This window comes from Papio anubis, chromosome 5 (genome assembly GCF_008728515.1).
Source record: "Papio anubis isolate 15944 chromosome 5, Panubis1.0, whole genome shotgun sequence".
In the NCBI taxonomy this organism is placed as follows: Eukaryota; Metazoa; Chordata; class Mammalia; order Primates; family Cercopithecidae; genus Papio; species Papio anubis.
This window is the reverse complement of record NC_044980.1, coordinates 154,122,261-154,143,347: the sequence shown is the minus strand read 5'-3', so window position 1 is coordinate 154,143,347 and position 21,087 is coordinate 154,122,261. Positions and strand designations below refer to the sequence as shown.

Sequence of the window (21,087 nt, the reverse complement as noted above, 5' to 3'; positions counted from 1 at the left end):
GCCAGGCCTTTATATATTTCACTTCTCAGAGTTACAAAGATTCTGCCAGTTGGCTTCTTCACTTATGTGGCCACATCTAAAATGGATTCCATTCATCTAGTTATCTTTAATCAATGTTTTCAGGGAAAACTGGATTTAGTATATAAAATGCTGTGCTTGAAAACTGGGCCCATGTATCACACTTGGCAAGGCACTTGATATGTACCAGATAACCACATATTTGGTTAAATGCTTTTGTTGTTTAAATAGATGTATATTTATGTCATTAATATTTATATAATGTTCATATGAGTTTTTCATGTATGGTATACCTGTTAATGACAGCATACATTTACTATTGATTTAAAATCCCAAATCTATGACCCTTTATCTTAATTGATAATGGGAATGTTTTCCCATCATTTTCCTTTAGATATGCTAAAATAAGAAGCATTGCCACATTCACCCTCAAATTAAACTTTTATGCATTTCTTAATGGATAAAAGTAGCACCTTTTAAATTTTATGAAGTGCACTAATGGCCCTAACTTGGCCAGGTTTACTATTTTAGTGATAAATGATCTGCTTCAACACTAATTCCTGGTAAACATGTTTTAAATGAACTGACTCAAATCATCCTGAGAACTAGGTGAGGTACAAAATATAAAGTAGTAAAGGAATGCTAATATGTTTCCTTAATGGCTGTTATTTGTTTCCTGTGTTTGTTTAAATAATTACCACCAATACCAAACACCTTCTTTGTACCAGACACAGAAGTGCTCTACCAGGCACATCTGCTCTTTAATTCTTATAATAATCTCACTGTTGTAAACATTATCTCCAGTTTGCAGAGGAGACTGCAGGAGTCCCCTTGTTGGCAGCCACACAGGAAAGTAGTCAAGGAATACATGTTATGACCCATGAGTCTAATATATAAATAGCTCATTAATATATTTATGTATTTTTGTGTGTAAAACATCATGTCTCTATTATTTTTTTTATTTTTATTTTTTAAATTTATTTATTATTATTATACTTTAAGTTGTAGGGTACATGTGCATAACGTGCAGGTTTGTTACATATGTATACTTGTGCCATGTTGGTGTGCTGCACCCATCAACTCGTCATTTACATCAGGTATAACTCCCAATGCAATCCCTCCCCCCTCCCCCCTCCCCATGATAGGCCCCGGTGTGTGATGTTCCCCTTCCCGAGTCCAAGTGATCTCATTGTTCAGTTCCCACCTATGAGTGAGAACATGCGGTGTTTGGTTTTCTGTTCTTGTGATAGTTTGCTAAGAATGATGGTTTCCAGCTGCATCCATGTCCCTACAAAGGACACAAACTCATCCTTTTTTATGGCTGCATAGTATTCCATGGTGTATATGTGCCACATTTTCTTAATCCAATCTGTCACTGATGGACATTTGGGTTGATTCCAAGTCTTTGCTATTGTGAATAGTGCTGCAATAAACATACGTGTGCATGTGTCTTTATAGCAGCATAATTTATATTATTATTATTGTCTACATATATATTATAAGCTTCTGTAATCAACCCCCAAATTTCAGTGACTCAACACAATAAAAGTGTGTTTCTCACTCATTGAGAGTGAGCAAACAGCTTTCCCCTATGCTGTTACTCAGCAACTCATCCATTTCCATTTTGGGGGCTGTGTCATTCTTCAGGGTCATGGAGAGGAAGAGAGAGGACTACCATTGTACTGACTGGCATTCGATGGCCTCAAAAGGATAACAGTGAGGTAGTGATGGTGGCGGTGGGGAAAGCCGAGTAAAAATAGACCCAGGTGTAGCGGTCTCACAGAATAAAGGGATTATGAAGTCTCTGTGTGTATGGGTGTATGTACACATGCATACATATACTCATGTAGTATAAGATGCTAAATTTGCAATACTGAGAGCACTGCATTGAAAAAGGTACTTAATAAAGAAGTTTCAGTTGGGTGTGGTGACTCACGCCTGTAATCCCAGTACTTTGGGAGGCTGAGGCAGGTGGATCACAAGGTCGGGAATTGGAGACCAGCCTGACCAACATGGGAAAGCCCGTCTCTACTAAAACTCCAAAAATTAGACAGTCATGGTGGCATGCGTCTGTACTCCCAGCTACTTAAGAGGCTGAGGCAGAAGAATTGCTTGAACCTGGGAGGCGGAGGTTGCTGTGATCTGAGATTGCCACTGCATTCACTCCAGCCTGGGTGACAGAGTGAGACTCTGTCTTAAAAAAAAAAAAAAAAAGTTTCAATGTGTTCATGGTCACTCTGCTATTTTGAGCTACTTAAATTTTCTTCATTATAATTTTTCATAGTCTTCAAATTTTTGGTGATTTTATTATAATGAAAATTGATAGCCATAATTTTAGAAACTACTGAAATTGATGTCTATATATCACGCAGGCAGGACTAGAGTGAACTGATTAGGTTGCACAATGTAAAAAGTGTTGTGTAAATGCTGACTCTGCACTTGCAGAAGGTAAGCTATGTGGTGTTTGGGAGGTCATAGTCACCAAAGGAGGGTATGCCACTTCAACGCTGACAATCCTGGCTTGTTTGTGCATTCAGTGTACATAAAGCATATCTGATGTAGACACAGAGTGTGATAAAACTTTGTGCCCAATGCTACTTTGGTCTCAATTTTTTAATAAACATTGTCTTTGCATCTAATAGTAGTCATATGCATTTATGTTTCATCTTGGTCCATCAGGTATTCTCTTGGAAGCATGAGAATTCTCTTGACTAAGCGTATTTTTTGTTGTTCTTCCAGGCCAATTCTGCAAATTGGCCTTCTTCTCAGCTTCTACAAGCTTGTCAAAAGCATGAAAGCAGGGATATATACTTATTTTAAAATGTCCTTTCCTTTTACTACTGTCAGATCTCTTTAGAGCCTGCTGCTTCAGAAAGAATGAGCCTAGCCCATGCTGAGCAGAATGAAAATAAGCACCTAAAATATTGAAAAGGATCTACATAGCACTTTTTGTCTCTCTTTGCCAGTTTCCTCACACTTTTTCACTGCTTAAAATTGAAGGAAAAAATAAAATAGTTAAGATGGGATGAACTCTGCTCATCACAAGTATGCATAAATAAGACAGATTTGCACATAGTATGATGTAGTATGCATTGTACTCAACTATGAAAGGTATTCATGGAAATCTATGTGGGATATCAGTTTGTCTTCCCAGTCCTCTCCTAATGTCTCTTTCAAAGTTACTCTTTTGTAACCAGCAAACTAACAACCTTTGAAGAAAACTCCATAAAGGTCAGAAAACACAAGAAGATTATTGTAAATAATTTTTGTTTTGATGTGCTTAATAATAATATGTACTTCTGGCCAATGTGTTATAGGCAGAAAATTAATTCTTAAAACTTGATGACACAGATTTCAAACATCATTTTCAAGACCACCATCAGATTTACCACATCTGCTCAAAGTGGCAATTTATGTCAGTGAGTTTATTTGGTTTGAAAACAGAATGGTAATATGTATGCAACCTTTGTAATTCAAGGTGAGGTTTTAAAACAACTTAATGGTGTTATGTCAGAGACTCATCAATGCAATTTCCCCTACATGTCTTCCCTTTGTACGGAATATATGTATTCCAATTTAATTATTTCCCTGATCACTTTGAACAAACCAATCTCTGTGCACTCTGTAGCAACAGAGACTTTGGGATTATTATGGTTTATTTGCTCAGTGTAATTGTTCAAAAGGAGAGGGAAAGAATAGCTCCAGTTATTCTTATGTTTTTAAAAAACATAGGAAAGTTTGCTAAATAACTACATAGAAATTCAAATTTACAAAGCAAGTGAAGGTTTCTTTGCAAAATGATTTTGCGTTTGCCATACACAAAGCTGTAATTAACAAACGTCCCTAATATACTTTTTAAAAGTGAACAGTTTACAGTGGTGTTATGACATACACATAGTTGTGCCACCAATCTTGAGAACTCTTTTTCTTTTGGGAAACGGAAACTCTACACCCTTTAAACAACAACTCTCAATTTTTCTAGTCCCCAGCTCCTGGAAACCACTATGCTACTTTATGTCTCTATGAACTTGACTACTCTAGATACATCATACAAGTGAAATCATATTGTATTTGGCATTCTGTGACTGACTTATTTTACTTAGCATAATGTTGTCAAGGTTCATCCATGTTGTAGCATCTGTCAGAATATCTATCTTTTTAAGGCTGAAAAAACATTTTGTTGTATGTTTCGACCCCATTTTGTTTGTCCTGTCATCCACTGATGGACATTTGAGTTGCTTCCAACTCTTGACTATTGTGATTAATACTGCTATGAACACGGGTATGCAACTATTTCTTTGCGATCCTACTTTCAATTCTTTTGGATATATATAGCCAGAACTTGGCTTGCTGGATCGTGTAATAATTCTATTTTTATGTTTTTGGGAACAGCCATACTGTTTTCCAAAGCAGCTGCACCATTTTACTTTCCTACCAACAGTATACTGGTTCCAGTTCCTCCACATCTTCATCAACACTTACTGTTCTTTATTTTTGCTTTTTGTTTGTTTATAGTAGTTATAATAATATACATGAAGTAATAGATATCTCATTGTAGTTTTTATTTGCATTTTTATAATGATTAGGGATTTTCAGAATGTATACATATGCTTGTTGGTCATTTATATATTATCTTTTGGAGAAATGTATTAAAGTCCTTGGCCAATTTTTAAATCAGGTTGTTTGTTCCTTTCTTATGAGTTGTAGGAGTTTTAAAAAATATATCCTGGATGTTAACACTTTGTCAGATATATGATTTACAAGTATTTTCTCCTATTCCTTAGGTTGCCTTTTAGCTCTGCTGATTGTTTCATTTGATATGCATAAGTCTTTAAATTTGATGTAATCCCATTGTCTATTTTTGCTAAAGCTATTAGTTATATCCAAGAAATTATTGCAAAATCCAATGTCTTGAAACTTTTCTGTGTGCTTTCTTCTAGGAGTTTTATAACTTTAGGTCTAACATTTAGGCCTTTAATCCATTTTGAGTTAATTTTTGTATATGGTATAAAATAAGAGCCCAACTTCATTCTTTTGCCTAGAGTTATCCAGTTATTCCAATACCATTTGTTGAAGACACTATCTCATCTTTATTGGGTAGTCGTGGCACCCTTGCTTAAGAGCCTTTATTCGCACATTTGAGGGTTTATTTCTGGCTTTCTATTCTATTCCATCGGTCGTATATTTGTGTTTATGCCCCTACCACACTGTTTTGATTACTACAGCTTAGTAATAAGTTTTGAAGTCAGGAGTCAGGAGGGGTGAGACTTCCAACTTTGTTCTTTTTCAATATTATTTTGTTTATTTGGGGTATATTGAGGTTTTCTATACATTTTAGGATACAGTTTTCTATTTTGAAAAAAATACCATAGTGCTATTCAGATTTTGATAAGGATTGCATTAAAACTGTTGTTTACTGTGGGTAGTATTGACCTCTCAACAATATTAAGCTTTCCAAACCTTGAAGGCAATATTTATTTTCATTCATTTGTGTCTTTAATTTCTTTATCATCATATTACAGTTTGCAGAGTACAAATCTTTTGTTACCTTAAGTTTATTCCTAAGTATTTTATTCTTTTTGATACTATTGTAAATGAAGTTGTTTTCTTAATTTCCTCTTTTGTATTTTTCGTTGTTAGTGTATAGAAATGCAACTGATTTTTGAATGCTGATTTTGTGTTTTGCAACTTGGCCAAATTTATTTAATAATTCTAACAGTTTTATGTGGAATATTTAGGATTTTCTACATATTGGATTATGTTATCTGCAAGCAGAGATTATTTTACTTTTTCCTTTCCAATTACGGTGTCTTTTCATTCCTTTTCTTGTCTATTTGCTCTGACTCGACTTTCTAGGGCTGTGCTAAATAGAAGTGGTGAAAGTGGACATCTTTGTCTTTTCTGATCTCAGAAGAAAAGCTTTCAGTCTTCCACTATGGAGTATGATATTAGCAATGGACATTTTGTATATGGTCTTTATTATGTTGAGGTAGTTTTCTCTTTAGTTTATTGAATGTTTTCATAATGAAAGACTGCTAAATTTTGTCAAATGCTTTTTCTGTATCGATTGAAATGGTCATATGATTTTTTCTTAATTTTGTTAATGTGGTGTATTATACTGATTAATTTTCATATGTTGAACCATCTTTGCATTCTAGGAATAAATTCTTCTTATGATGTATATTCCTTCTTATGTGCTATTGAGCTTGGTTTGCTAGTATTTAGTTGAGGATTTTTGCATCAATATTCAATATTAGTCTCTAGTTTTCTTTCCCCATAGTGTCTTTGACTTTGGGATTAGTGTAATGCTGGCCACATAAAATGAGTTTGGAAGTGTTTCGCATTTTTTTATGAGATTGGAGAGGATTGATTCTAATTATTTTATAAATGTTTGGCAGAATTCACTAGTGAAGTCATCTTGTCTTGGGTTTCAACTATAAGGTGAGGAATAATAGGTGAGGAATAATAATAATAAAGTGAGGAATAACATTAGGCTACACTGCCTTCCCATGTATAGAGTTAGACTTTCACATATCATATGTAATTGTGTGTCTTGAGGCAAAGTTCACATGTCATGTGTAATTGTATATCTTGGGACATGTTACAGAGGTAGTAGTAATTCTGTTTCACAGAAGCAAAACATGAAACTTAGAGATATTAAGCTATTTCTCTCTAAAACCATCAGGTGTTAATTAGTGTAGGTAGTCCTCAAGCATCCCTTCAAATTGTCAATTAACTATTCTTTTCATTGCACCTTCTCCCTCTCTCCAACTGGTGTGTTGACATTTTTGCCTTCTCTGAATGCATATGAAAAGTCAACATGAATTTCAGTGGTCACGTTTAGTCTAGAACAGCCAGCTCTCAGAGACATTATGGTTAGGTGCACCCCTAGGAGATTGCTTTTATAGTACTGGACTAGGGATATAAAATTGACTGCTGATCAGAAAGGATTTTGGCATATGTAATTAACTATATCATGAAGTTATGAGCAGATTTAAAAACAATTTATTTTGCATGTAGTTAGGTAAAAAGACAAATGTGTTAAAGACTCTGGTATTATATCTGATGTAATGTAATTTCCTTTTAGTTATGAGTTTTGCTGAAAATGAATGATTTCCCAACAATCACCAAATGCTTCTAAGAGAGAGCAAAAAAGCAAAAGGGGAGTAGCAGAACACATGTACACCTATTCTTCTGAAAACGTGTTTCTTCTAGACTGATGATAATAAAAAATAAATTACTGTGTTACCTCTTGTATATATGCAACGTTGTATTTCTGAAAATCATAATTCTGAAGCATTAGAAAAGCTAAATTATGACATTTTCTTAAATTAAAATGTAACAAAGAAAATTCTCTAGTTGATAAAATTAGGCCCCTCACTGTATGGAGGTATAGAAAGGAAACATAGCAAAGGGAGAACACCCATTTAGGATTTTGTAATGAGTCAATTTCTGAGGGAAACTGAGCAAAACATCCTGACTAAATGAATGTCATGGCAAGGTTGAGTTCATCTGCAAGAAAACAGGGAGGAATGAAAGGACTGCTGATGATCTCTGGAAGGTTTGCCTCTCAAAAGCTATAGACCAATCTTTAGATCTTCCCCAAGCTCTGATCAGGAAAAGTCAGTATGCCAAAAATACATTATAAGGTGCTTAGAGCTGGTCTCTTCCCAATCCATCCCTGCTCTAGGGCCTTGACACTGGCTGTTTCCTGGGCTTGGGACTTTCTTCATAGCTTTGCATGGCTGGGCTTTTCTACACATTCACCTCTCTGCTCAAATATCCACCTCCTTAGAGGTTACCTCTTCATCTACCCTTTCTGTTTTCTGATATTTGTTTCCTTGTTAATACTTTTTCTCTTCTAGTGAAAGCAGGGGTTCTGGTTGTCTAAGACCAATATCCATTCAGCCCTTTGCAGATTTCCTAGTCTGTAATGGAGATGCAGCAAATTTTACTTGACTCTACATCTTAAAAAGTCAGCAAATACTGAGGTGCCACTTAGCACCTTTAACATGGCTAGAGAGCTTGTTGGGTCTAACAGAGGCTGATGATATTCAAATAGGATTTTTCTATTAGTGATAAAAATGTATTCATACAATCTGGGTAAGAGCAGCAGGAGAGAGGCAGAGGATGCTATTTTTTTTTTCTATGAATCCACCAAATCAAGCAGCAAAATTCAGTTTGATTTTTAAGTGAGATCAAGCCCTTATTCTAATGTTCTGTCTCCTTTAATCAAAATTACTCCCACTTGGTGTCTTACACATGAAACAAATGAAATTGTCAATTTGTGTTCCTATGCTCCTGGTAGGAAGTTTGTTCTTGTATTTTTTTCCTCCTCGAGGTAAGTACAATGCTGTTGTCTTTAATGCTTTATATTCATGGAACCTGCCACCATACTTACACTTTTTCCTCATCTTGGGTCATGGCCTATTGCCTAACTTCAGCATTTTATAATAAGTTAGTTATATAAATGGCTATCATTGTATATTTAGAAAAATCTGCTGAGTTCTCTATGGGATGGTTGCGTTCAAAGGGATACAATCTACATAGCTTTGCTAACATTGCTTTAACAAGGCAAAATGTTTAATAGAGAATTTGGAAAATCCCCTAAACATTAGGATAAAGTCTGAATTTCCCTCTTAATCTGAACACAAATTACAGAGCCATTTAAAAAACTCAATATAAAAATAATAAACTTTTCATTTTTCAAAATTAGGCTTGATAACTTGATAAATTACGCTGTGCGAGTGTTGCTAATTATTTAGAATCCGAAATTCTTTATCATAGTCAAATAAACTTAATAAGCTTACCCTTATACTCTCTACCATGTCCATGTTGGATCGCATGAAATTGGTAAAAGTCACACATTTTTTAACTGAAAAAAATGTTAATTTTTAATGGTTCAACTCAAGTGTTAAGTAATAATTGTCACTATTCTGCTGAAAAGAATCTTCCTGATGGTGTGAATTTAAGCTGAGCATGTTTTAGTTTGTTGGACATATTTCTCCAGTTGAATTATTTCTGAATGAGCATATTGTTGCAGGTAGCACTGTACATCCCTCCAGTTACTTTAGGCCCTTCGGTGCTAAAGTATACCCTCTGCCAAAACTAGGGATGTTTTAATTATTTAACACAAAGTTAGCTTATGTAACTACCTTTTGCGTAAAATCATGCGTGTTTAGGAGCATGTGTACGTCTGCACAACTTCAGTGTTCAAATCACAGAGAATTCTCAGGGACTGACATTCATTTCCCCACCCCCACCCGAGAAACAATTTATTTTATGTATGTCCCAGATAGTTCTAGTATATGACTGTATGTGTGTGTGTGCGTGTGTGTGTGTGCGTGTGTGTGTGTGCATTTTGGAGGGAAGGTGGAGGGGAATAGAAGCAATGTTGGCAAAGGATGAGTCAGAATCAAAACTGGCAGTAAGTGGGTGTTCCAGAGGCAGCTTGGTATAGTACTAAGAACATGGGCTAATGGTCCGAGAATCCCACAACCAAACCAGGTCTTAGAAAATTATTGACTGAGTGATATTGGAATTACCACTTGCCTCAATGTGTCTCAGATGTGTCACTTGGAAAATGGAAATAATGAGATTAATAATAATAACAAACAATAATAATAACAAACATGTGTAGAATAAATCTGAGTCAGGCATTCTACTAATCATTTTCTTTGGGTGAATTTATTTACTCATAGGAACTATGATCTCCCTTGTTTTATGAAACATGGTGTCTCAGGGAGGTTAAGTAGCATGCCCAAGGTCTCACAGCAGCTAGTTAAGTGGTTAATCCAATATATAACTTATAGTGCTATTGTGATGATTAATGAAATAATGCATGCAAAAAGCAAGAACCTGGAGACAATGTTAAGTATTAATGTGGGTGCAGACTAATTAGAAGATAAAATACTCTAAAGCAATTTGAGATAAATTTATAGGGCAATAAAAAGCATAAATTGATAGCGAATAAATCATATATACAAAGTACACTTTAAATGTTGATTATCTCAAGGTGAACCGAGTCCTCTGCTAGGAATTTTACATACTAAGATAAGGGTCAGAGATAGCCAGTTATTGGGCTGGATTATTTTAGCAGTCCTTAGAACCAGTCCCATTATCACTGAGAAGGTAGGTCTATGATAAGATGCAAAATGAGCTAAGCAACATAGTGGAAAAACTGATTATCTGGACCATGTGCATTTTTGTTTCACATACAAGAAAATAATTAGTCACTTCTGAACTTGGATTTCCCTTATGAGTGATCTTAGGTGCAGCTTCCATGTCCTGAATGTGTCTCTAGCAATTAGTCAGGGCTGCTACCTTGTGCTTCTTCCAAAATGCTGCAATTGAACATCTGGTGTGATGGCTTCTATTAAGGAGGAGCTGAGTTTTACTCCATTACATTCTAGTTTAGGAGGTTGAGAATGAGGAAATATTACCATGACCTATAATTGGATCAGCAATCTGTGGGCTCAGATGTGGAAGACAGAGCGTTTTAAAGAACTAGGAATGTGGAAACAGCTTCGTGGGAATACTTGCAATCCTCTCTGAGTTTCATTTGCTTTTGATAGATAAACTATGTCCTTCAGAAATCCTTATTCCCAGCTCTGGGACCTCGGTTGGTAGAATTAGAGCAGCTATGAAACACTGAGAGATCACCAGTAGCTCTGAGGGTGTTTGAAACAGGTAAGAAAGAGAAAAAGTGAAACCTAGCTCTCAAATGCCAGTGCGTGGAAATAACAAATTCCTTGGGGGATTCAGGAATAATGATTACTAAAGAGGATTTTAAAATCAACATTTAAAACCCATTCAGGAAGCATAAACAAGCTTTAGTGTATCCATGAACAAATACTCATGAAGGGTCACCTATGTTAAAGATAAGATGCCTGGATCACTTAACAAAGAAACGATGACGTGGTTTCTGACTTCAGAAGCATCGTACAGTAGTTTCCCTTTATCTAGGATTTCTATTTCCATGGTCTCAGTTACCAGTGGTCAACCACTGTCCAAAAATATTAAATGGAAAATTATAGAAATAAACAATTCATAAATTTTAAATTGAGTGCCGTTTAGAGTAGTGTGATGAAGTCTCTCGCCATCCCACTCTGTCCCACCTAGAAAGTGAATCATCACTTTGTCCAGCAGCTCCACGCTGTATGTGTTATCTGCCTGTTCATCACTCAGTAGCATTCTTGGTTAGCAGATCAGCTGTCACAATATCACATTACTTGTGTTCAAGTGACCCTTATTTTACTTAATGATAGCCCTAAAGCCCAAGCGTAAAGCTTCTGGCATATCATCATAGTTGTTCCGTTTTATTATTGTTGTTAATCCCTTACTGTGCCAGATTTATAATTTAAACTTATCATGGGTGTGTTTACATAGGAAAATCATAGTATACATAGAGTTCTGCACTATCTGTGGCTTCACACATCCACTGGGGGTCTTGATATGTGTCCCCCATGGATAAGGTGGGGGCTATTTTGCAGTTTAGTTGGGGAGATTACTCCCCTCATCTAAATAACCGTTCAATTCAGTAGTGTTTCACTTACCACAGAACAATTACACACAGCATTAGAAGGCTCAGAGGATGAATGTTGATGTCTAGGGGAAGTGGAAGAATCCTCATGGATGTTTGAAAGATAGGTAGGGTTTGGCTAGACAGAAAAGAGGGGCAGCAATTCTCCATTATAAAAAAAAAACATAAAAGGAAAGAAAATATGTATCAAGAGAGATAGAAAAGTTTAATTCAAGCAAAAGGTCAGGAAAGTGATTGGTTGAAGGTAAGTGTAGTGTCAGAGATGCATAGGATGTCTGAGACTCTTAAACAGGGATCATCCTTTCTATCTCAGATTGTTCACCTTGGATGAGAAAACAGAGATGAAGAAAGGTGAAGTGAGTAGAACAGACTGTGAAGAGCTTTGTAAGGAGCTTGTAGTTCATGACCATAGGGTTTCTTTGAAAGCTTTTGCAGAAGAATCCTTTGACTTGAACTTCCGTTGCAGTACAGAGGGTGCTATTAGACTTAAGTGAACAGCTCTGTGTGTATGTGTATGTGAGAATAATGTTTACATCTCCTCTGAGTATTGAACAAGAAGCAGATATGAAGTCTTTACCTTAAAAATGAAATGATATTTCCTGAAGGTGAGGTGAAGAAGACTGAAGTTAGTGCCAGAAGAAGATTTTGAGGTTGCTTTGTTGTTGTTGTTGTTGTTGTTGTTGTTGTTTGGTGTTTAAGAGGAAACATAGTAGTGATTTCACTGATCAATGATGGCTTAAGTGTTAGCCTCCCTGGAAAAGGAAAAATGGTGTAACAATTAGTGCTCTTACTCTCTGTGTGATTCTAAATGAACTCCTTTTCAATGTAAAAGAAATTTATACTTTGTAAATAATAAGTCTAAAGGTAGAGGCTTCTTATTTATTTGTGACTGTGAGTAAATTTTCTTTCTCTTCATACCAACCTCTGAAATATGTATAATTTTCTTTCTCTTCATACTAACCTCTGAAATATGTATAAGGACATATTTGTATATTAAACACTAGTTTTATAATTTAACTCAACAAATAATTATTTGTTTAGTTTTGTTATAGAAATGATACATCTAACAAAACACAGATTAACAAAAATAATTGAAAATCACTTGACATATCATCACGCAAAGATACTACTATTAATATTAGAAATATTTTTAGGCATATTTTCTCAATCTATATGTATGTTTCCCAAATTGGGTCATATTATGCATATTGTTTTGTAGTCTTCTCAAAAACATAAGAGCTAATAATATGTATCAGTAATATAGTAATAACATCTATTCATGTCATAAATATTTTTATTATAATATATTTATGCCTGTATGTATTTTATTATATGTTTGTACTATGTTTCATATACACAATTTTATATTGATGAAGAGTTAGGTTTTTACTAATTTTTTTTTATTGCTAATATAACAATAAGTATTTTGGGGGTATTAAGGCCTATGTGGTGTCTTTCATTCATGCTTTCATATCTTTTATAATTTGGGGGGTTTTTTATTGCTACTACGTTCTAAGCTCTGTTTTAGGCATAGGGGTACATCAGTGAATAAGCTAAGAAAGCTTCTTATTTTCATGGAACTTACCTTCCAGTTGGGTGACATGAAAATACATGAGGAGACAAATAAATGAATATTATTAACTGAAAAAATATGGTAAGTACTGTGAACATTATAAAAATGAGGGATGCGACAGGGATTGCTAGGACTGAGAGGAAGGGAAAACCTCACCGAGGAGGTTTGAGCTTTGAGTTGAGCTCTGAGTCCCAGGAAGGAACCAGCCTCGCCTGGGGACATAGCCTGTCAGTTAGGTTTTCAGTCAGTTGTTAAGAAGAAGTTTGTGAAGTCTGAAGGAACTTGAAGTATTTGCCAAACAGAGAAAAGGCCAATGTGGATGGGCTTAGTGAGTGGAGTTGAGGGAAAGGAAGAGGGAATACGTGGTGAGATCAAGGAGGTAGGTAGAATCCAGGTTATATAGGCCTTAAAGGCCATCGTAATAAGCTTGGATTTTATTCTAAGTGCAATAAAATGCTTTTAGACCGTCTTAAGCAAGAAAAAGACATGATTTGCTTTACATTTCTACTACACTGTAGGAGCAAGGGTTAGCCTCAAGGACATAGTAACAATGGCATTATGGTAACTCATAAATATTAGTGCCTTAAACTAGATTGTTTGTATTGGAGATAGATGTAATAGACTTATGACAATATTTGGAAGTAAAGCTGTCAAAACTTGCTGCTTAATTATTTTCTATAAATATTCCAAAGCATGCAAATACAAATATCAGAGCAAAGAATATGCACATTTTAGAAATCTCTGTACATATTCCAATGTATGCAACAGGAAATTTATACCACGTAAGAGGCAATTGTAGTTTCTACCATTTACCAGAAATACTGACTTTATACACATGACTAAGATGTAATCTTTACTCTCACAGCCTATGATGTTGAGAATGTATGTACTATATAACTTAGGCCTCATTTTGGTATTATTCAGGTAATAATTTACACATCAGATGTATTTTCTCCCATGAAGTGGAAAAAAACAAGTTTTTAATTGTGAAAAGAGTTTGACATTCTACTCTTTGGAAATCAGCCCTATTGTGTCATATTTTAAAAAAATGGAAATACCTGACAAACTGAAAAACTTTTCTAAAATGCCTAAAGTTAAAACGTTCTACTTGGAATGATAGTAAAAGCTACAAATATGCTGTGCTGCACAATTGTGGAGTTTTATTCACATGAAACTTGTATTACATTTAAATTAAATAACACTTGCTCTCATAGTTTCTAAATCACAGATTTTTATTACCCTAAAAACATTAACCTTATCTTATGAAAGACAGAAGGTCAGATTCTCAGCTCAGAACCTCAACTTTGGTATAGCATGAGTGAAGGAAAATAATAAATGATGGTATATTAGACACAGTTGTTCTTTCAACAAGGGGTAATTAAGATGAAGTTAAATATTTTGTCTTTTAAAATTATGAAAGCCTGATAGCAGAGAGAGCGATTTCTCTGAAACCATCTAATTTTGGAGACAAAGCCATTATCTAGAACTCAACAAGCAAGTTTAATCACGAAAGCTCAAGATTTTAGTTCAATAATGGTAATTTTCAAAGCTTATAAAGTATAGTTCTAATGGACAAAGCAAATTAAGCAAACCACACCTTATCACTGATGAAAATAAACTTTAAACTCTGATCATTAAAAAATAAGCTGTTAGGTGTCTTTAAATGGCAGACAAAATACATGTGAAACAACCCCTTTCCCCTGCTATCTTATTGTCAAATAGAGAAATGGTAGGGAAAAAGACATAATTAAATTGAGAATTTCCCCATATACATAGCCATGCTTTAAAAGAAAAGAGGAAAAACTCCATAGATAATAAATACTGAAGTCTCTACAGAAAAATAAATGCATATTGGAAACCATATAAATGAAGATAAATGAAGGGGAAGGGGAGGGCTGAAGCTCATCGTTGAATAATCATTCAAGTCCAGGTGGGGATAGAAGCCACTCACATGCAACCTGCAGACTTGAAACAGGCGAAGATGTTGCATCACACATCCAGAATGAAGTTGTATAGCTTCAAGTGGCCAGAACAATGCCATTAGTCTGGAAAATAAGAGTAAATGGAAAGTGATTCTCAAGGAGATATTTCTCATTTTCTAATGATAAAACTCTTTCAGTGGCTAATGTTGGTGTTTCCTTTTTTTTGGTTTGTCTTATTAGTACCTAAAAATTGTCATTGAATGAATATGTTGATTCAGGTTTAGATTAATGAAGAGAAATTTAGAAAGCATCCAAAAATACCACACAAAAAACTGCAGTGATTATAGATATCACTGTAAATATGTTATTACTTTCCATAATCCTAAAATATCTACCCAAGATATTTGTTTATTACAAAGGATAATAGTGCTTCACGATGCAGAAGCCCAGCAGATGCTACCTTAACCAACTATTCAAGATTAAGATGACCAGGAGTTTTCCAGAATGTCATTTTGACATTATGTACACTTTATGCGTACACTTTATATGATGGATACAACATTGCTTAGGTGATACACTGACCCAAATGGTAAAATCTCAATCTAATCATAAGCACACATCAAACAAATCCAAACTGAAAGGCATTCAAGAACAACAACAAAAAAACCTGACCGCTACTCTTCAAAAGCGTTAACCTCATCAAAGACATGGAAACATTGAGGAACTGTCACAGGTTGAAGGTTAAGAACCATAAGTATTAAGTGTAAGGTGATTCTTGAGTTGGATCCTTGAACAGAAAAAGGGCATTATTGATATGAAAGATAGTCTAATAAGGTCTGTAGTTAATATTATTATATAGGTCAATTTCCTGGTTTTATATTACTTTATGGCTTTGCAAAATGTTAGTTTTAGAGAAAGCTATGTAAAAACTATGCAGAAACTCTATATATCGTTTTTGTTTCAAACTATAAAGTTAAAAGAAATTTAAAAGGCAATACCATATGATACATATGTATGTGTGTGCATATTCAAATATCCTATAACAAGAAGTAAATGTCCAAATAAAAAAATGTTCAATGAGGATGAATAGGCACTTTACAAAACAATAAACTTAAAAAAGATAAGAAACACAGACACGTTTTTTTACAGTCTGTATTTTTTAGACACTGAGCCAGAGAGACAGGAAAAGTTTAAATCTTGGCAATAGAAAACAAATTATAAAGACAATAAAAGCAAAAACAAAAAGTGTTTAGACATATAGAAGATTTTTAAATGACAACATGAGTTTAAATATAAGGTCAGCAGAGGATTTTCTAGAATGGAATTATTTCATCTGCAGAAATGGCCTTGGAAACCACCTACTCTAAGTGCACTGTTGTACAATTTGGGAATTGAGAGCCTATAACCATTTTGGGTGGCCCTGCCAGACTGTCCTGGTGGAGCCCTGTGTCCCTGTGTATTCATGAAGGAGACTTAACTTATAGCATAACTCTACCTTTTTTATTCCCTCCAGATGTCAGACGGCTTTGGTTTCCCCCAGTTCCTGTGTTAATTAGCTGTAGTTGTCCTTTTGGCTTGGAAACAGGCTCAGAGATTTGAAAGGCTTCCTTCAAGGTCACATCAGAGGAACATAAACATACTGGGATATGGACCTAGGTGTGTCTGATCCCAGAGACTATGCTTTTTGGAAAGCAGTTTAAACATTTATTTTTTTATTTATATACAGAAAAATGCACTCACTTTGGTATACAGTTCTGAGTTTTGAAAAATGCCTAAAATGCTAATACCACCACTGCTATTGAGAAGCAGAACAGTTCTGTTACCCAAAATTATTCTCTCATGCTTGCCCTTTGAGGTCTACTGCTCCCCCATCTTGAATCCCAGGGGACAGTTCATCTGTTCTTCATCCCTATAGTTTCACCTTTTTCATGTCATACAAATGGAATGATACAATATGTATCCCTTTGAATCTGGCTTCTTTCACTTAGCTTTCTGTATTTGAAAACCATTAATGACATTGCTTATATCAATAAGTTGGCTCCTTTTTTTCACTGAGTAGTATTCTGTTTCAGGGATGCTTTGCAATTTGTCTATCCCTCTCTCTGCTGAAGAGCTTTCAGATCGCTTCCACTTCTGGCAATTAAAATGAATCTGCTATAAACAATTGCACACAGGAGTGGGATTGCTAGGTTTTATGTCAAATGTCTGTTAACATTATAATAAATTGTCAAACTGCTTCCCATGTGGCTGATAGTTTTGTATTTCTGCTTGCAATGCATGAGACTTTGGGTGTACCTTCTCACCAGCACTCGGAACTGTCAGTTGTTTTTTGATGTTTTTATTTGCACTTCTTTAATGAGTGTGTGGTAGGATCTCACTGTGTTTCTTAATTTGTTTCCATAATGACTAGTGATGATGAGCATCATTTTATATGCTTATTTACTATATTTGTATCTTTGGTTAAGTGTCTGTTCACATCTTTTGCTTATCTTTGTTGCATTGTTTGAATTTTGAGAATTATTATATGCTTATATTTATGGATATAACTTGTTTGTCAGATATGTGATTTGCGAAGATGTTCTTCCAATCTGTAGTTTACATTTTCACTCCCTTAATAGTGTCATTCCTAAAGAAAAAAAAAGTTTAAATTCTGTTGAGGTCCAATTTATCATTTTTTGTTTTATTGCTTATACTTTTAGGTTTGTATCTAAGAAGTCTTTGCTGAAAGTCAGAAAATTTCTTCCATTTTTCTCTTAAGGTTTTATAGTATTACACTTTACACTTAAATCAATGACACATCTGGAATTAAATTTTATATACAATGTGAAGTATGGGTCAAATTTTTAAATCTACATACCCATTTGTCTACTTGTATATGGATGTTCCATTTGATCCAAACCATTTGTTATATAATAAGATTATGCTTTCTCCAGTCTACTGTCTTTGAACCTTTGTCAGAAATCAGTTGAACATATTATTGCATGGGTTTATTTCTAGACTCTTCTGTTTTAGACCCTATGTTTCTACCAATGCTACCACACTGTTGTGATATTAGTAAGTATTTAAATCAGTATAGTAAGTCCTGATACCAGATTGCGTGAGTCTTCCAGCATTGTTTTTCCCTTTCAAAATTGTTTTAGCTATTCTCTTTCATATATATAAAGATATATATGTATTTTTTATATAAAATATATATGTATAAATTTTTGGAATCACCTTGCCAACATCTACAAAAAAATCCTGATATGATTTGAAATGAAATGAATAGCATTTAAGATGAAACGAAATAGCATTTTATCTGTAGGCCAATTTAGGGAGTATCGACATCTTAACAATATTCAATCTGTGAGTCCAGAAACATCTCTCTCTGTTTATTGAGGTCTTTATACTTTTAGCTGCGGGTGTGTGTGTGTGTGTGTGTGTGTGTGTGTGTGTACATGTACGCTACTTTAAGGAGTACAAAAGGAAGAAGAAAAATAATCAAGAAACTCACTCTTATAGTAGTATTTCTCACATTTTGATTATTTCCTCAGTCTTTCCACTTTGCATCGTCATCAGGTAGTTGCGATTTTATTTCTTCCAGAATTTTTAGTTGTAATTCGTCAGAGAAATTACCTGCAATGGGTTTACTTTATCTTGTTTGGTATTGAAAATCAATTGGCTTTAGTTTTAATTATATCAGTCCTTCTCGGGTGGTGATGACATGGATCAGGGAGCACCCAGAAGTGGTTTATTTGGGGGTTTTCAGTGTGAATAAACCAACTGTGAAACAAGTTCCCAAAGGTGGAGTTGTCAAATGTGAAGGATAGCCTTGCAATATTAAAGTACAAAGGATTTATCTCGGGTGGCTAGGAGCCTAGGGGAAAGGGTAGAAGACAGGACCACGCTTTCTTTTTATGTGCACTAACACTGAGTTAGAATCAGGAGCTTCTTCCTTTCTTGACAGTGTCATGATGTGTATTTGAAAATAAATGAAATCAAAATTGATGTGACAGTTTGCAGAATCACCAGGGCCTGTCTGGGAGCATTTTTTAGCAGGCACTGCCTTGCTGACAAATAACAGAAGTGAGCATGTAATGCAGAGTCTCACAATCTTACCATTTATTTAGTTCAAAAGATAAGATAATGTCCTGTGTCCAAACACATCTCAGCTGGTTGATAAACTTCAGCACCTTCCAAACAGTATTATTTCTCCTAACTTGCAAGAGGGCTTATGAAAGAAGTGTAAGTAGCTTTCTCTTCTTGTAGTGATAATAGTCTATTTTTCCATTTCAAGAATTGGAAATCAGTAAATGTATTCTTTCCAGCACAGTCTTAATTGCATGGTTTATTTTTTATGTCCTATTTTTAGGTTATTTGTAACATAGGAACACACAAAAATATGTATCTGATCCTTTTTCTGTTTTCTAGTTATATAATCCATGAATCTTCTTCATCTTGCTTTTATTATAAACTAACATGCTCCTCTAGAGATCTTCAAACTAATTCTTCACTAAAGCACGGTGCTGCAGAACAGTCCAGAATGCTAACTAAAGTAATCCACTAAAGCAAATTTCACCAACAACTATTTGATACACATTTAGGATATTAATATGTCTTTTGTTAGGATAGAAGTTTGTTTGTAAAATTGGAAGGTCCTACCCTGATTTCTGAGTAAGGTCAAAATGTGTGTGTTTTCTAAGCCACAGAAAATATTTAAATGTTTTTTACAATGAGTTACGTTGTTCCTATGAAAACTGTTTGGTGTTAGAGCAGATAATATGAGTCATATTTCAAAATGATATAACCAAATTAAGATGTATAAATCTCAACAAACGTTAGAAAAATGCAAGATTTTACTGAATTTTAAGTGTGTGTCTTATACACAAAACTATGCAGATTTGGACAGAAATCCACTAGGCATAGCTTACTGGACATATATTCTTTCATTCACTCGTTATTTGAGCCCTTGGCACTGCTCTAGCCTCTCAGGTTGCAGAGATAATTAATACATGACTCTAGTTTTTTAAAAACCCTCAAGTAGGGCATTGTGAACTGATTTTAAAATAGAATTGTAATTATGCTTTTCAAATGAATATTTGGACCTTCAGTTAGTCATTCAGATGAGGGTGAGAGAGCAATTACATTGTACCCATAGGCTTCTAATGGATAAAATATGTCACGTATAAATGCTTCATTCATAGAATATAGCTTTTTGTAGTTTACAAATTGCATTTGAGTTGTACATTTAATTTTCATAATAACCTTCTGATTAGATCAGGCGTGTGTTAAAAGCCCCATTTATATTTAGTGGAACTGAAACTAAAAGAAGTTGTGTATATTTACCTCCTAGAAACAGAATTCAGAAATGGTAGAACTGGAACTCCAAGAGCACTGGTCACATTACAGCAGCCAGCCCACTGTGTCTAAAAGTTGTAGCCCAGCCTATTTGTCCATAATGTTGGGATTAAAATTCTCGTGATAAACTGACTGAATTCATTTTGTTTAAATAGCTGAGAAGCTTACATTAGCCTCAGTGTACATGTCACCTTTTCTGGAAAGCCCACCTTGATTAGACTAGACTGATTAGGATTCTCACTTACAAACTCTCGCAATTACTACCATAATAAGTTACCCACTTTGTAACAATCTATTTTAAATAAGCATACCCTTCTAAAATTTCATGGGGCTAATTGTCTTGACTGCTATGTTTCCACTCTCCCTATGTATCACTGGCTCAAATGAGCAGGTCTTACTGATTCTTCAAACATGCCAGGCCTGTCTATTTATCGTAGGGCCTCTACAGATTCCCCTCTGCTTGGCATGTTCTTTTCCTAAGAGCCAGTGGTTTGGGCTCCTTCTCTGCTCTCTGCACAATACCAACTCCCAAGAAAAGCTTTTTGTCACCATTCTAGTTAGATATTTTGCACCTTGATTTATGTGCTTCATAAAATGTAGCATTATTTGACATGATTCTGTTGATCTATCTATGCTTTGTTTTTAAATTCCCTGAGAGCAGGCATTTAATCTGTCTTGTTTACCACTTTCATCTC

At 34.8% G+C, this 21,087-nt stretch overlaps 1 protein-coding gene across 5 annotated transcripts in view; it reads left to right on the top strand.

The window, feature by feature from the left end:
* The window catches only part of GABRB2 (gamma-aminobutyric acid type A receptor beta2 subunit), a 262,866-nt gene that overhangs the window by 66,705 nt on the left and 175,074 nt on the right, over positions 1-21,087 (top strand). The gene's annotated exons all lie outside the window — the stretch shown is intronic.